This window comes from Cupressus sempervirens, chromosome 9 (assembly GCF_028749045.1).
Source record: "Cupressus sempervirens isolate cs-2001-9-10 chromosome 9, ASM2874904v1, whole genome shotgun sequence".
In the NCBI taxonomy this organism is placed as follows: domain Eukaryota; kingdom Viridiplantae; phylum Streptophyta; class Pinopsida; order Cupressales; family Cupressaceae; genus Cupressus; species Cupressus sempervirens.
The window spans coordinates 731,496,530-731,515,780 of NC_143126.1; positions in this window are offsets into that span (position 1 = coordinate 731,496,530).

A 19,251-nucleotide genomic window follows, 5' to 3' on the forward strand; every position below is an offset into this window, starting at 1 on the left:
CTAGGAGTAAGTCAAATTCAAGGGGAGGAGGATGTAATGTTCACTTTAGTAACACTATTATATGAGTTGATATTTGTATTTGGATGTTTAGACCTCTATCCAATACCATGTTATAGATCATACATCATACTATTGTTAGTTTGTAGTAACTAATCAAGGAAGTACTATACATACTTCATAATTCTTTGGGGCTTAGGGCATCACCTCAAAAAAAAAAAGTGGGCCCTATTTTATCAAGATTTTGGGCCAACATGTAATTATTAATTATAACCCTAAAGCGGAAAAAATACTTGTATAAAAGGGCTTAGGGTTAGGAATTGTTTCATTGTGGTGATGCAAAAATTTCTTCTTGCGGCGGTCTTGAGTTGTAAGGGATTATAGATTATAATCAAATTGTAATCATTGGATCATAATAATATTGGACTTGCTGTTTGGTGGACATAGCCGAAGGATTGGGTGAACCACGTTAAATCTTGGTGTCTTGTGTTATCTTCTATGCGATCTATTATTTTATGTTATTGTTTATATTTTCATGTAATTTTTATTTATGTCTATGGTTTTATCCTAACAACTATATTTTCAACATATATGGCTTACTTTGAGTATTTACAAGAATATATTATGAATTTATTTATCTTGCCTAAGATTATGACTTTTGGACTAATCCTCCTAACCCATTATATGTTTGTATCATTGTTTGGTGTGCCTTCCCTGTGTATCACCACTTGTATATGTGTACATGTATATTGTATGTGGTCAATCAGTGTTGCAGGTGTGTGTAGGTAATAGGTATCACAAATCGTTAAAAGAATTGTTGATTCAAAGATTATACCGTGATCCATATAGGCACCCCGTGCATAGAGTCTAGTTACGAAGTCAAATACATGACTTGGGTTTTGGGTTTCATTTTTTATCTTTCCATTTAATGTTATGAGAGTTGGTGTTTATTTAGTTGTATATGCATGATGTTGTGGTTTTGATGAGTGATTCCTTACTTAGTTGAATAGGTATATTTTTCTAAGTATATATGGGTGCACACATATATGTCTAAATAAATATATGATTATCTTATTTGTGAAAGTTCTAAATAAATATATAATTATGCTATATGCAAAAGTTCCAAATAAATATACATTTATCTTGTTTGCAAATAGTTTGATATAATGTCTTGTTCTATACTTGTGTGGCATTTAATAAAATAAATAGTTAAAATAATAAAATAATTAAAATAGAAGATAAATATTAAATTATTAAATAAATTATTTTCCCTTTTGCCTCAAACTCTAGACCTCTCTTTTGCCAAACAACTAACCTATTATCTTACCACTAGTGCTCCTTAAGACTTAAGGTAAAACAATTAGTATTGAGTAGGATAACTAATAAAAGGATAAAAAAATAAAAAAAGGGCTAAAGGATTGAACCAATGGCCTATTGGTTGAGAGAAGGGTGTCTTAACCATTAGGCTATATGTATTTCTTGATATCAAAGCCCTAATGATACCTTAATAAATAGTAAACTATAATAATTGGAAACAAAAAATATATGTATAAAATAATAATAAAATATATAGTTTTATATAATATAGGTAACTATTTATTAAAGAAAATATTAATGGAGTGGGTTGTAACTCCTACAACCAACATAATTAAATTTGGTTGCCTTTGAATTTAAGGGATTTTGGGAGATAAAAATAATGGCTTTAAATTAAATATCTACATAAGAAAGAAGAGAGTTTTTTTTGTCACTTTCATATATTGATAAACAAACAAAATAATATATGTAGTAGAAAAATAAATCAAAACTATATGGAAAAAAACTATAGTTTGAAAAGAATGAATTCAAAATAAAACATTAGTGCATATATTCGAAGTTGGAAAATACATGAATAGGTTTTGAAAAATTAAATTTATCTCTTGGGTAAAAAAATTGTTGAACTTGATGAAAGATCGACCCCACAGCTCACAAGAATCACCTGCATGCAAACACCTATCACAAAAAGAGAGAAGCAAAAACTATGGATGCTCGAATTCATAGATCCATAGAAGATGAGACATTCTTGATGAGCAAAGATAAAAGTTTATATTATCAAAAGTGAATGAATATTTTACAAAGAAATCAATCCTTGTAAAAGGAGAACAAAATCCTAACAGGTAAACTTAGGTTGCATGATAATAATTAATAAAAGAATTAATTATTATATGCCCAAAGTTTAGCTCAAATAAACTAGAGATAATAAGTGACTTAATAATAAAATCAATTTTATTTAATTAATTAGAAGATAATTTATTACTCTAACACCCCACCTCATACCCCCCCCCCCCCCCTCCACTCTCCCCCTCCCCTCCCCCCCGCCCCCCCTTAAGATAAACTTATGGAGTAGCTAAAAATCTAGAAACTACTACTAAGGGTCTCAACAACAAGGCCTAATGATGTACCCAAGCACAACCAAATCTCTGAAAAGAGGAGAAATAGAGAAAACCACATGGGAAAAACCTTACTCCAAAAAGAGATGGAAAACATGTTGAGAACTAGTGAAGGACTAAAGAAGTCTCCAAACTAGGGAATGTCCTAGAAGATAGGAACAAGACATGATCATGAAGAACATCAAAGAAGCATGAAGTTGCAAATACTATCAAACTTTTGATCTGAAAAGCCTCCATTGTATAGAACATGACAAGGTAGAGAAGACAAAGTTTGAAGATTTGATCAATTGAAGATGAAAGGTATCTTCATGGTCTCCAAAAATAGGAATGAAAGAATGTCTATATGATAAATGATCCATCTCACAAAAATGCATAGGTATCTAGCCACTGCAATCACCTATTACATAGGATCAAATACTGAATACATAGCTCACTCCATTGAACTAAGAAAGCAATAGAACCAACATAACCCCCTATAATACTGAGAGGTAAGATATGAACACTAAAATTGAATGCAATATCTCATGCAAAAAGAAGAATCAAGTCCATCAAGAGTGCAAAAGAAGTACAAACATATATAATGGCATGTGTCATCGACACATCATGAGGCTAATGTCATGGAAGGAACACTCACCTAACAAAGGAAGATGGAAAATATGGCCAACATGAAACCCCCCAAGGAACTTTATAATGTAGTACAAGTACAACAAAACACAAAGATGTGCAAGATCTTGAAATGCAATAGAGTGGCACTTTATCTCAATGCCTTTGCAAAAATACTACAAAAGGATGTCAAAAAAGATCAAAAGAGACATAAGGTTGATACAAGAGATAGTACAACCCATGAAAAATCATTTGAAGCAACAAAATCAATCCCCAAATATGAAATAACCAATATATCTACCATAATGCAAAAAAAAATAAAAAAAATTGAATGGGATGTTCTTGGAGTAGAATTTGGAAATACAAATGTCTCAAGATATGTCTCTCAAAATGCAAAATAGAACCTTTAAATTTTACTGCATAAAATGGAAACCAAAGAACATCAAAAGTCCAAATAAACTGCACCATCACAATGAGCTTAGAATCATCTTTTTGACGATATCTTGTTTGCAAAAAATAGAGTCTGGTTGAGCAAGTTACGGCCAAAAAACCATAGGTAGGTCGAAAAAGAGCTAGATGGGTAAAATAAAAAATTACCGCCTTGGGATTCATGCCAAAATGTCTCAAGAAGCATGCCCACAAATATGAGAAATCAACTCAAGAAGCGTGCAAGGCTATGCCAAAAACTATCTCAGAAAGTGTGCAAGTGCTGCACCAAAATTGCCTTGGGAAGCATGTTAATTTATACCAAAATTATCTTGGGAAGTGTGTCAATTTTGTATTTGAATCTTCTCAATTTTTGTACCAGAAAACCTCAACTTCAGTGCCAAAAAAGCTTGTTTTTTGTGCCAAAAAAATATCTAGATTTTTGCACCAGAAAACCTCGATTCTCATTCCAAAAAATCATAAAATCACTGCATCGAGAAACATGCCCAATTTAGGAGCAATTTTTTATCTCAAATTCCAACTATGTCCAAATTGGTCAAATATGAAAATAGGGGTTTTTGGGCACTTTGAGCTCAATGGTGATGTCTGTTTGGGCTCAAAGTCACCCAAAATCAGTGACCCCCCATATCTAATACAAAAATCCTCTGAAAAATAAAACCCTTTAAAAGAAAAAGAAAAAATCTAAAAGCCGAGCTAAACCTCTCATAAATAGAATAGAGGCATGTAGATCTAGAGCTCTTATACCATGTTGAAGTTGATGAAAGATCAACCCTACAACTCCCAAGAAGCACCTGCATGGAAACACATCATAGAAAGAGAGGAACAAAAGCTATGGAGGCTCAAATTCAGAGAACCACAGAAGATGAGACATTCTTGATGAGCAAAAAGAGAAATTGTTATTATCAAAAGTGAATGAATGTTTTACAAAGAGATTGATCCTTATAAAGAAGATCAAAACCCTAACAGGTAAAACCTAGGTTGCATGATAATAATTAATAAAATAATTAATTATTATATGTCCAAAGTTTAGCTTAAGTAAACTAGAGATAATAAGTGACTTATTAATTAAATCAATTTGATTTAATTAATAATGAAATACTTTATTACTCTAAAAAAATAAAAAATAAAAAAGTTCTAATTAATCAAAACTAAAGAGGATAATAATAAATACTTTGCATTTTAAAAATAAATATAAGTTAAAAATCAACATAAGTTTAAATATTATAAATAGAAACAAGTTTTTATAAAATTAAATTAAGCATGTCTAATCTCAAATATTTTTAATTTATTAAAACTAAATTATATCGTTTTGAAGATTTAAAAATAATTTTAAATTATAATATATTAAAATCTTAAGATTCTAATTTGTTAAGTTTAAACAAAAAGATTAATAAATTATTTTAGAAAAAGAAATATGTCTAATAATTAATATATAATAAATTAATTACTAATGAATATTAGGAAATGGGTTATTAAATAGATTTAGGTATCAATAAGTTAAGTCCCATTTTGTTGTTTTTTTTTTCAAATTTATATTAGGAAATAAAGTCAAGAAATAATATTAATAAGTTGTGATTTAATTATAATCTTTTAGTTAATATTTTATGTGTGGTTGTCTTCTCTTTCTTTCTTTATCATGGTAGTATCGAGGGTGGAACTTGGAACTTCATATTTGTAAATAAGCTCAAAGTTCCCATTGTAGTAAGTGAAATTTATTTGGTATCCTACAATAACTCACTTAGCTATATTTGTACAAGATAAAATGCTTCATTTATTTTAAATCAATACATATATAATAATAATATATAATAAATTATATATATATATATATATATATATATATATATATATATATATAAAAGAAGGAAAACCTACTTGTTTTTTGTACCATAAAGAATACTTTACATAATTGAGTAAAATGCCTACTAGATTTGTATTAAATTTCAATGGTTGTTGTTTACTTATGTTGATGAAATCTCTTTATAAGAAAGTGATTTTTTATTTTTTATGGAACCCTTAGATTTTCCTTATTGCGAGTATTGATTATAGTGGTTTTTATGTCTAGTATCCTTGTAAGACCTAGGGCTTCCTATTGGTCACCAGAGGCTCCTAGATTCGATGTGATTGTCTTAAAATGTTATAATATGTCATTTTGTATGTTCCATATGTACTGATGGTTGATGAAAAGGATAAAGTGTGCATTTTTATGTTATACCTTTACCATCTATGATGTATTCTAAATCTCAAATTTGTGTAATGATCTTTTGTTTCCTAAATCTATCTTGAATACCCTAGATGGAAATGGTTAAGATTTTGGGGTGAACCTAAGAATGTGTTATCTTAATCGGTTATGTTTTTTAATCTTCTTTGTGGAATGTTGTGGAGTAGGATTAGGTGTCCTTGGTGAGTGTCAACTCCTTATCCCTCTATTTAGTCTCGTAAACCACCAAAATACCTAGCCAAGTATGCAGCTACACTTTCAATACTATTTGTGCCATTGTTCATACTATCTTCAATAAACTAGCATGTTTTTTCGATCGGTAAGAGGTCAAAGCCAAGATTTATTATTACTATGTGATGTGATTGATTATTATTATTTATTAAGCTTGTGTAGAGTCAAACCCAAGACCTCTCCGATAAGAGGCTCACAATTTACCATTATGTTGTAGGCTCTATCCTAATATACTAGCATGTTATAAGATGATATTAAAACAAAAATTATTGTAATATAAAAAAACCTTTAGAATAATATAATATATTTTATAATAATAATTAATTCTAATCAAATCTTACATTCCAAACTTGAATTATATAAATTCCTATTGTCATTTATTATTTATATTATTTTCTATATTTAACTATTTATTGAATTATATTAATATTTATAACATAATTTAATAGTTTAATTACTTATATTATTGTATACTTAAATTGATATTATATAATCATATATGTATATTAATATATGCTAGTAAAATAGGGCAACCTATAAGCAAGCCAAATAACATACCATGAAACATTGGATCATTAAACTATTCAAAATAATTCAAACAAATAAGATAGTTTAATAGGAGCATTTTATGTTCTCTATCTCCAAGGATCTTTTATCATTAAAATGGCTCTTAATTGGCACATTTGATCAAAGTGGATGACAACTTAAAGAATGAATGAAATTATATGCCTAAAATACATATAAAATAAGCTAAATGGGAGTGAATGAATGCAAGATTTAACTAAAAGGAAGATACGGATAAGAGACATGATTATGAAAATGAAACTACATTAATGAGACAAGATCCTAAAAGTTGTCCACCAAAGTCACACTATGCACAAAATGCATTAAGTGTCACCAAAGGTCAACAACCAAATTGTATTAAAGTAAGGACTCCAAAGATAGTGGAACCATTAATGCAAATGAGGTATGAGTAAAATAACTGCTACATGATTGTGAATAGTGAAAGTGTGGATTGTGTATGCAAGAAAGTAGACACCTTTGTCTCAAAAATACCTCATATTTGTAGATTTCCAAAGAGGAGGAGAGTTATCCTAGAATGAGCCATGAGGTGGCGTGTTTCATGGCATGGGACAATGATGTGCCCTATGGTACAAGAGGAATGACACGTGTCCTCAAAAGTGCCAAGTGTGGCAAGTGTGATCCCATTTGAGGACATGTGCCCAAGGAGGGAATATGGATGTTGGATGAGAGGGAAAGTGTCTTTTTGGGTGTTGAGTGTAAACACCCCTCTTTAATCAATGTGCAGTCAAGAATGTTGATTCAAATAAAACTAGTAAATTTTGACCCTGTTTAATTTTCCTAATATGATTGTTGCCCTTGCTTATGGTGAAATGTCAAAATGATTCTCTAGTTTTAGTTTTTGGTTAGTTTTAATGCTTTAATGTTGTTTTGGAATTTTTGACATCCAATATTCCTTTTTTTGAAAAATGCCTTGATTTTGATGACACAATATGATGTTTGCCCCTTGTGGAGATAAATAGGGGAAAATTTTAGATGATAATGATGATTCTTGATTTTTTTTCCTTTTTTTGCAATCTTTGATTTAGAAAATATAATTAAGGTTGTTTTAAATAAAATTATTTATCTTTACATAAATGATATGTTTTGAAAAAAAAAAGTGTTGATAAAAATGCCCATGAGATAATAATATAGCCATCTATAAATGGTCACTTAGGTAAAAAAAAGGATAAATAGGGAAAAGAACTTCATTTACCCTTTTTTTTATATCATTGTTTCTTTGGAAATTTGGTGCTTCTTTGTGAGAAAATGTTGAATTATTTGGTGATCCATCGACTTGAGCAGGCAAGACAATTTCAAAGACCTCGAGTCTATGGCCCCCCTATATGTTCCTCATTTTTTAATGTTTTTAATTTATTTATCATGTTTGATAAATTATAAATGATATAGTATTTAAATTTTCAAAATTGGTGTTGTTTTATGAGGTGTTAGCACCCTATGTTTAATGCTTAGTACTTATCATCATATGCTCGATACCTAGTGCTCACAGGTTAGCCCTCAGCACCCATGTTGTGGCCCCTAGTGCCAATTGTGTGATGCTTAGCACCATCAATCTTGCACCTAGTACCATTCATACAACACTTTGCATCACTAGCACAACACTTATTGCTTTATGTTGATCTGCAAGAAAAATAGTTGATGAGTTGGATGTGACCTTAATATTTTGATGTCATGATTGATTTTTCCTTAGATATTTTGATGATTGATGATGTTAGTTAAATATTATTTTGATTGTATGACGAATAAAAGAATAATTGTTTGATTATTCAATGTTTTATATTAGATGTTCAACTACTAAATATTTGATTTAAATTTGATGTTGGATGATTTTATGTGTAATGTTATGATAAACAAGTACCATGAACTTATAAGTGTTGAAACAAATGTTCTCCATAGGAGAAGTTACATGTATTGCAGATGAGAGGTCAATAGCCGAGTACATTTATAATGATACTAAAGTGGTCACAAGTTGAAAATGGTATCATTAGTGTGTGCAATTTATCACAATTTCTCAATTTGACTCTCTATATAATTAATTAAGGGTTTCTTACTGCCTTAGTTGAACGATTGTATAGTGAGCACAACACTTCCCATCTTCTGATAAGGGAGATTATAGTCATGTCTACATATGTCTACAAATCCTTATGATTCCAATGACGGTTGTTAGTTTTAGGTAGCTTGGATATTTGTTCATCCATATGTGATTAATTAGCAAATATTTGTTAATTAATTGACTCCTAGAAGTAACTAGTAACTTATTGGTTAGGTTTTTTTAATCGAGAACCAACTAGAAACTTCTTGGTTAGGTTGTCTTGATCAAGAACCAACTAGAAACCTCTTGGTTAGATAGTATAAAAGGGGGGTCAAGGGAGACATTTGGTGATTAGAACAGAGGAGCACAAGTTGTAGAAGCATTTGCAGTATTAGAAAATGAGTTTGTAGTGATATCAAATAGTCTTACAATGTTAGGAAGGGCGCAATGATAGCGTTCGAGATAGTAGTGGGGAATACTAGTAGGATAAATCAGGAGTTTGTCTAAATTCTGCCAGTGAGAGGCAAGGAATTTTGTATCTCTTGATTTGCTGAAGTTAATATGTTTTCCATCTACAGAACTAGTTTTCCCTTAGGGGTTTTTCCACAGACAATTTATCCAAAAATATTGTGTTCTTTGTGTTGTGAATTTCTTTCTATATTTTATTGGTGAAGTTGTAGCTATGTTATTTTTTGATATTAGCTATAAATTTATTTTTGGCAGTTTAATAATTGTTTACAATAGGAGATTAATAATTAGTGACTGCAATAGTGTTAGTTTTTCACAACGATCAAGTATGAAGCACAATGCATTTTGAGAATTCATACATTAAGATGAGTCTTTGATGATTCTATAATTTCTAGTTTTGAGGTAGCATGAATAGATATGGTACATTATCACAAGCCTCTACAATAGTATTGGCTAGATTGTATAGATCTTGTGTTGTAGATTTAGGGATGTCTGCATAGTATCGATATTGGATCACATAACACCCCTTTCCTTAATTGGTAGATTCTATTAAGCCTTGACCTACACTAGATGATGATGATACAAGTCAAATATGATGAGTGGTGGTGGAGGAAGGGGTCTTCATCTTGCCCCAGATGACCCATAAAATAAGATTGCACCAGTAGTACAACAATAAGATGATCCTCACATGAGCAATTCTAGTTCACAACCTACCTCTTTATAGATAGCACAACCATAGGGCACATAGTCACAAGTGTAGTTTGATGCTCTACATGCACATGTAATGACATTTTGTGGAAAATTAGTTCAACAATAGATAGTGATTGATTAATTGAGGTCCTAGATGACTACTCTAACTCAATAACGTGATGAGGCTATTGAGGTTCATGGTAATGTCGAGGATGAATGATGTACATTAGAGAAGATTGTAACCCAAGGGGTTACAATAGATGCCATAGGAGAGTTTACCTAAAAATCTTCCAAGGAAGAGAATTATATGTTAGTGTACTATCAAGATGTACCTCGAGAGAGGAAAGCACCTTCCAATGCAAAGAGTTCTCATCAGGGTAAATCATAAAGAGGATACTCAGTATAGTCAAGTGGTAGGGCATGTCTAGTTCTAAGACCCCCTTAGGATTTACATGCGAGTGCCAACATAGTTAGAGGTATGGGTCCCTCAAGATGTGGTGTTTTTTTTATGATGCCTAATGAGACAGATGGCATCATTTATGAAGCAACTTATATACACCATTTTTCAATGTATTTCACTTGTATCTAATAGACTAAAGACTGCATAGCCACTTGTGAGTTAGATGGGTATCATACATACTTCTCTCATGAATGTACACTTAGACTTGATGAGAATTGATGATTCATGTCATTCACTTTGATGTTTCGATGGTGTACCTTTTCATGTTGTGACCTCATGACTCGCCTATACTCTTTGATATATTCTAATGTTTTACGTTTAATATATCATTATACTGGATCTTTTTATTAACTATATGAGATACAACAATGGATTTAGATGCATTACTATGTTGATTCTTGTTTTGGTTATGCAATTTATCAATGGATGCACATGATGATGATATTAATTATGTGTTTAATTGATGGATTCATTATGAAATATAGATTCAATTTTTGATGAGTGTTACAAGATTTTATATAATATTTTATGCTTCATGATGCACCAATATTTATGATTTTATATGTGATGTTTCTAAGTGGACGAATGATGTTTTTTTCATGCTTAGAGACGATTTTGATTTATGCAATGTAATGAAAATGTATGGATATTATTTCTAAATGTTATTCATGATGCAAATGAGACAAGTAATGAATGTATTTGATGAATCTTAATGACATTACATGACAATATATTTTATGAACTTAAATGATGGAGAATAAATCCTAATTTATGAATGAAAATAAAATCTAAATTATAGGAGATGATACACAACTTTAATGATATGAAATTATTGTAATGAAAATGGCTATGAAATTATCCTAAGTGAAATGTGCCTTAAATGCAATGAATTTTTTTTATGTGAAATGATGCAATGGTGATTAAATGATGTAAAGCTAATGTATGATATGCACCCTAAATGCATCTCAAATCATTCTAATGTAGTCTAGATAAAATGATGAAGCTAAACCTTTAAATGATTTTATTGCACGCTAACGTAAGATAAATGAACTAAATGCATCATTATTATGATGTGAATTGGTATGCTCAAAGGGCCTATTTGGTTGCTGGAATATAGTCAGAATTGTTAGAGTAAATAATTAATTTATTAATTATTTATTCTATTTACTTAAGCTTACTTAGGTAAATGCATTTTATTTATTAGTTGTAGTTTAGGAGTTAGTTATAAGTTGTTGACAATACGGGAGTTTGTTCTCTCCTAAGTCATACTTATCCTCTCACATTGTTCGAGGACTTTCCACCTTAAGTGGATGTATGCTTAGTTGTCACACTTATCTCCTAGCATCTTCTAGCTTGTTCTAGAAGATTCCTTGAGTTCTTTATATTCAGGCTCCCTCAATGTATTTTTATCACACATCACTTCTTGTGTATTGTAAATACATTTTCTCTTGTGTTTGCATATGTGGTCTCTCATGTCCATTTAGGGTTTTTCCCTTGCTCCATGCTCTTCCTCTCCTTGGCTTCTCTTTGATAGGTTCTCGCATGTAGGTGATCTTGGGCATCTTCAGAGTTGGCTTTCATCAACTCCAACATGGTATCAGAGCCTTCCTGTTGTTGCTTCATTGAAGATTCTTGAAGCCGTCATTTGAAGTCACAAACCCTAGTTTGTTTGTGCATTTTTCTTCAAATCAAAAGATCAGCAAATTTTTAGAGCACTTCCATCCCAAACGAACAACACGATTGGATCTAGAAGGCCATTTGTAGTCAGGATTCATATAAAACTTTTTGATTTTAGAGATAAAGCTCCAAGAGGCAAATTTTTTTTAGCCCTACAGGCTGTCGTATGGACTGTATGAAATTTCGGCAAATTTTTTTTTTTTTTTTTTAGTTTTTGGGTGCATCGCCTAGCGGCCACCACCGCACAGCCCCCAACAACAACCACTGCCAGCGCCACCCTCTGCACTGGTAGCCTCTGCCGCGGCCCAAGCATCGCTCATTCCTCCGACGAAATTGCCAACCACCTCTGCTCGGCCGGTGCTGCATCAGTTTCTGTCGCCACTGCGGCCACCTCCGCCTCTGTGCTTCGCTCGTCTGCATCATCAGCTCTGTCAACATTTTCTACTGAGTCACCGCCACTTGCCACATGACACATGGCAGGTCTGCCACGTGGCATCCACATGGCACTGCCACATGGCCTCTTTTTTTGCTATAACAGCTGACAGACCGTCAATGTTTTTCCATCAGTTTGCTAACATCAGCATGACATCAGCATGATGTCAGTGCATCATCCTTCTTGCACCTCTCTAGGGTCATTTTGGACCTACCTTTGGTTTTTTGGCCATAACTTGAGCATACAAAGATTTTTTTCCAATCCGAAAGAAGTGCCAAAAAGTTGGTTCCGAGACAAAGACATTGGTGCAAGTATTTTTAGATTTTGATACTTTTTTATTGCCCATTTTTTAAGTCAAATTCTGAAGTCCTATTTTTGACTCCAGCAAGCATATCTTTTGCATCCCATGCCTATTTTTTGAAAACTTTATATTTTTGGAAAGCTGGTTTTGTCACCTTTTCAGAAATGTGGTCTTTTTTTGAGTTTCTGGCCCATGTTCTTTCTATCATAGTTTTGGTGTTTTTTCTATACGGTGGATATCTTGAGTATTTTAGGCTCAAGGATCATTTTCTTGGCATGGTTTCCTTTGTTTTAGGCTGTACTTTGTTTTGCTACAGCTTGTTTTCAATTTTGATCATTGTAGCTATCATTTTGAAGCACTTTTATGTATCACACTGAGATAAAGTGCACCACTTTTACATTCTGGGGGTCATGAACGTTGTTTTGAGTTAGTTGTACATGCACTATTTTCATAAAGCACCATGGGGGGGATAGTTGTTTGCTATTTTAGGCATTCTCCCTTTGTCAAGTGAGTGTCCCTTCCATGACATTAGCCCATGCAGCATCAATTTGACCGTGTCTTTATAGGTGTTTGTAACTCTTTCCCTCTCTCGTCATTCTTGGTTCGTTTGCAGGAGATTTTGGCCCACCTTCTCAATTGCCTATCATCACACCCCGTCTGCATTAAGGTGGGGTTATGTTGTTGTTCTAATGCATCTATGGTTCGATGGTTTAATAGTGTGAACTATGTATTTAGTGGTTGATCCTATATACAAGGTGATTGCAGTGGCTGGCTACCTATGCATTTCGGTGAGATGGATCATCTACCATATAGACATGCTCGGTTTGTGCCTTCTTCTTCCATGGAGGTTCTTCAGATCAGCAGTTTGGTAGATTTGCGGCTTCTTCATGCTTCAGTGATGCTTCTTCATGATCACTCCTTGTTCCTATTTTAGGGGACATTCCCCTAGTTGGAGGCTTCTTCAGTTCTTCACTAGGTTATTACCTCTTTTTGGGGGAGGGTTTTTTGCACGTGGTTTTCTCTCTTTCCCCATTTACAGAGGTTGCATTTTGTTGCATTGTACATAGGTACCTAACATGGCCTTATTGTCAGGACCCATTCTACATTTCATCTTAGTTTTGTGAGCTTAAGGCATTTCCCTAAGTTGCACTTAGGGGGGGTGTTAGAGTAAATAATTAATTTATTAATTATTTATTCTATTTACTTAAGCTTACTTAGGTAAATGCATTTTATTTATTAGTTGTAGTGTAAGAGTTAGTTATAAGTTGTTGACAATATGGGAGTTTGTTCTCTCCTAAGTCATACTTATCCTTTCACATTGTTTGAGGACTTTCCACCTTAAGTGGATGTATGCTTAGTTGTCACACTTATCTCCTAGCATCTTCTAGCTTGTTCTAGAAGATTCCTTGAGCTCTTTATATTCGGGCTCCCTCATTGTATTTTTATCACACATCACTTCTTGTGTATTGTAAATACATTTTCTCTTGTGTTTGCATATGTGGTCTCTCATGTCTGTTTAGAGTTTTTCCCTTGCTCCATGCTCTTCTTCTCCTTGGCTTTTCTTTGACAAGTTCTCGCATGCAAGTGATCTTGGGCATCTTCAGAGTTGGCTTTCATCAACTCCAACAAGAATAAGAAGACAAAATTAGATTATATTTTGTATTCTTTGTTTAGTGCACCAAATCAGAATTGAGAATGGGAAGATATATTCCCATTTTGCCCTTAAAATGAGTATATATCCATGCCAAAATTTACTTGTTATTGGAATAGGCCATTCCTATTCTCAATTTGTTTTTTTTCAAATTATTTAATTTTCCAAATTCATGGGTATAGCCCTATATAATTTTTCTCCTAAATTTGCACTTGCCTAATATTGTGAGCATTCAAAAAAAATTATCTTGAATTTACGCTTGTCTTCTAGATATTGTTGGCAATGAACACATAGGAATCATTCCTCCTACACATGCTCCCCCACCTTTAGCTTGTTAACCTTGAGGGAAATGAATTATTGGGATCCATTCCCAGTTCTTTAGGAAAATTTTCCACCTTATTTGAATTGGTAATTGGTTTCATGAGTAATCTCACAAGCACCATACAGCCCCAGATGAGTCTCCTCAAAAGATTGAAGATTCTTTCATTTCTAGAAAATAATCTCAAGGGTATTATTCCTCCCTCTTTCTAAAATTTATCTGCATTAGTTCAGTTGGATTTGGGGGAAATGCCCTTTCAGATACCATTCCTCCCACTCTTTCAAGTTGTCACGGTTTATATGGCTTGAAACTCCAATATAACCAATTACATGGTGGCATTCCTTGTGAGCTAGGACTCTTCACAAGTTTGAAGAACCTTGACTTTTCATTAAATAACCTAATTGGCATCATTCCCCACTAGTTAAAAAAATTATCCATCTTAGTTGATTTGAGATTGGTAACAAATGATCTTAGTGGCATTGTTCCTCTTGAACTAGGCACACTTCAGAAATTTCAAATTCTTTCATTTAATGTTCTTTCCATTATGAATTTAATTTGTGAATAAACTTAATCTTATTTTAATTCTAGTTTTGTACAACCAAACAAAGGATTAATATATTTTCAATCATATTCTAGGTGAACCAAATGGGACTGGGATTGACATGTTCCATTCTCATTCCCATTCATATTTTCTATTTTAATTTTCAATTCCCATGCTAGGAACCAAATGGGCCCTAAATGATAGAATGAAATGTACTTGACGTAAAATATCCAAGCATTTCATTATTATTTTTTGTTAGGATCAACATTTGAAAAGAAAAGAGTCTCCTACTTTCTACTCAAAGAAATAGACCCTAAAAACTACACAGTTACTATGAATGGAAATCTAAATGCAAGCCTAAATGCAGTGTTGTCATCATTTGATTATTTTACCGTGCCTTTTTTCATCATTAATCTTTTGTGATTTGTTGTAAGTAAAAGCATCTAGGTATAATTAAACCACAATGTCAATACTCCTTACATGGGTTTTAATGCTACAAGCTTACAAATGCATCAAGATATAGTTTTGATTAAGTAAAAACTGATTTTGGAATAACCCAAAACCTTGTACAAAGAGACCAAAAGATATAACAATGAAAGATCTTAATACAACTGTGGAACACCACACAACAAACTAGAGGGAAAAACCAAACTTCTCATGTAGTGCCCACCTATAGTTTGCTTTTCCATTATATTTACCAAACTCTTTTATGCCTATTTCATGGATGTGTTAGTTTCAAGGATATTATTTCATAACTTGGACAAGAGATATATCAATATTGATACTTAGTTGACTATATTTTATGTGTTGTTTAATGATTATGGTTACTGGTGCATTAATGATGATTATTTCATACTCATAAAGATACATTATTTTGTCTGAGCATTTGATGTTTGACTTATAATTATTATAGCACTTACCTCATACTTGTGTGTGTAAGGTGTGTGTGTTTATTTTATCTTTTTGTTTGTCATGTTTGATGTGGTTAAGGGAGGGAGTCATAGTCACCTACTAGTCAGGATCTACATGATGTACCACTCCTTGCCATTGCTTGTTTAGTTTTTATATATATATATATATATATATATATATATATATATATATATATATATACATACATGTACATGTTTAGATTTTATGTAAGATTATAGGTACTGGGCATCAACTTCTCTAAATTGCCAAAATGAGCATGCCCTATCAGAATAACTCAGTGGTAAGAATGGGAAAATAATGTTTAGATCCAATCACAGTTGTAGCCTAAATACTTGTCTTGCAAGGAGGACTCATAACTAACTTTTCACCCTTTTTAAAACTTGTGAGTTTATCTTTGTTTGTGTTGTTTGATTTTGAGTTTCGGTTTGTTTTGGTAATGTTGCTTTTATGTGAATTTCGCTATGTGATTTATTTGGTAAATGATTTAATTATAATATTTCAGTTAATCATATAACATTGAGAATTATTAAATTTTATTTGATTAAGAAAAAATTAAAGCATGAAAATATTCAATTAATTAAAAAACTAATTAAATATGTGCCTTAATTTAAAAGTCTTAATTAAGAAGTCTAAATTTAGAAAATTGGTTAAAGAGAAATTAGAATATGATGATATTTAATTAATTATAAATTAATTAGATATGTACTTCAGTTTAAAAGATTTAATTTAAAAGTCTAATTTAAGAAGTTGGACAAAAAGAGAATTAAAATATTAAAATATTCAAGATTTAATATTGATTTATTATAATTATTTTTTTAATAATAATTAAATTAGAGTTGCATTTGAACAATGAGCTTTGACTATTACTATTAATTTAAATAATAAAGTATGCTTCAATTAGTGCTTGCACTAATTAATAAACTGGAGGAAAATAAAATTTAAAAGAATGAATTTAAAGATAAAGTTATAGTTCTAATTGTGGCATAGTTATATTTATTTAATTTAATGATAATTATTTTGAAGTTTTATTTTAATAATAAACTCTAAATAATGTTATTAATTAAATTAATAAATATATTATTAAAAATGTTTTAAAAATTAATTAAAGAAAGAAAGCTAATTATTTAAATTAAGATATTTTATAATTAAATATCTAAAAGAGTTGTGCATGAAAAGGTAAAAGGTAATAAAGTAATAAATAGGAATTGATCAGTGAGTTCCCTCTCGTGATTACACAATTGGAGTTTCAATTTAGAGGAGAACTCTTTATCAGAATTGGATCAAAAAAATCGAGAGTTTCGAAGGGTTTAGATTTGCATGCATTCATAGATTGTCTCATATTTTAGCTGTGGTTTTGAGATTTTGGGAGCAAAAATTAAGAATTGGATCAAAAGAATTGTTGAAAGTTTTAAAGGGTTTGGATTTGCATGCATTCACAGATTATCTCAAATTTTAACTATGGTTTTGAGGTAGGGTTTGAAAACCCATTGTAGAATTTTATTGAAAATTTGTCTACTTCATGTCTTCTTGGGTGTTTGCATATTGCTTATTAATTTACTATATTGATTGTTGAATAAAGAATTATGTGGTAGATTTTGAAAAAGGAAAACTTATTAATCAAGAAAACTTGACTGAGAAAAATTATAGAAAAACTATAGAAAATTATTATGATTGTATTCGTATAAACCCCTTTCTAATATAACAAAAATTTGATTATTGAAAATTGGAAGAAAGCAATAAATTGAACAGCTAGGGTTTCACCTTTAAATTTGTCATTAGAACTATGTGATTATCATGAATTTTTTAAATATAGATGAATATTCTTCTTACATCTAAAATAATTTAATTGTAATATTTATTTGGAAAGAAAAAGATTAATTAAGGGGAAAGCATGTTGTAACTAAACTTATGCATGCATGTGAAAACAAATATACTAAAAATAGAAATTTAAGTATAGTATGGTTACATGCATGTGAAAATAAATATACTAAAAATAAAAATTAAGTATAGTATGGTTACATGCATGTGAAAACAAATATGTTAAAAAATAGAAGCTAAATATAATATGTTTACATGCATGTGAAAATAAATATGCTAAAAATAGAAAGCTAAGTATAGTATGGTTACATGAATGTGAAAACAAATATGTCAAAAGTAGAAAGCTAAGTATAGTATGGTTACATGCATGTGAAAATAAATATGCTAAAAATAAAAAGCTAAGTATAGTAAGGTTATATGCATGTGGAAACAAATATGCTAAAAATAGAAAAATAAGTATAGTATTCTTGCATGATTTGAGAGATTAAAAACATGCAAAAATACTAATTGTATGTTTATTTTATTTTATAAAAATATAATATAATTTTTAAATTTATTTATTTAAAAATAATAATAATAATTTATTAATTTCTAAATGAAATAAATATTATACATTTAGTTATAATGTGAATGTTAGTACTAGCGATTACTTAAGTTTAATTAAACTCTTAGTTGCATATAAATTATTTTATAATTATTAATGCAAGAGAGAAGTTAATAAATAAATATTTAGAATTTTATTATATTTTAAGAGAAGTTGTGGTAGAGTTCACTTTGTAATCATTTAGTTAATAACTATCTGACTTTATGAGAGAAATTTAGTTGCATTATGAATTAAAGGAAAAGTAAATATTAATATTAGACTTAAATAGAAGTCATATTAATATTTTAGAAATTGACATTGATATCAATATTTAAATATATTAATAGACATTTATGTTATTAATTAAATCATCTATGATTTAAGATTACATAAATTAATAACATAAAATATTGCATGATATTTTATATATACAAAAAGTTTGGATATTTAAATACTTATTGTTTTAAATAAGTATATTAGCATAACAATTTATATTAACATGTATATTCTTACTCTATTTCTAAACACATTCTTATAACCCAAACTAAAAAAGAGAAATTGGTAGAATTAAATCATGTAGCTAAAAACTATGTGTCTTCTAATATTCTATTTATAGTCTTGTGACGTTTATTTTTTTGATAGTTTTTCTTTGTGGGTTGTTTAGTTGGCCAAGTTAGGATGTGTACTAGAGGCATTTTTGAGAGTTTTTTTATGATTATTTGACTAGATTTCATGATGAATTTTATGATTTAAATTGAGATTTATGTTTTATGAGCTTTATGCTATTGAGCATTTATGAGAACTTGAGTTTCGAGAACTAATGTTATTTTTTGGGTTG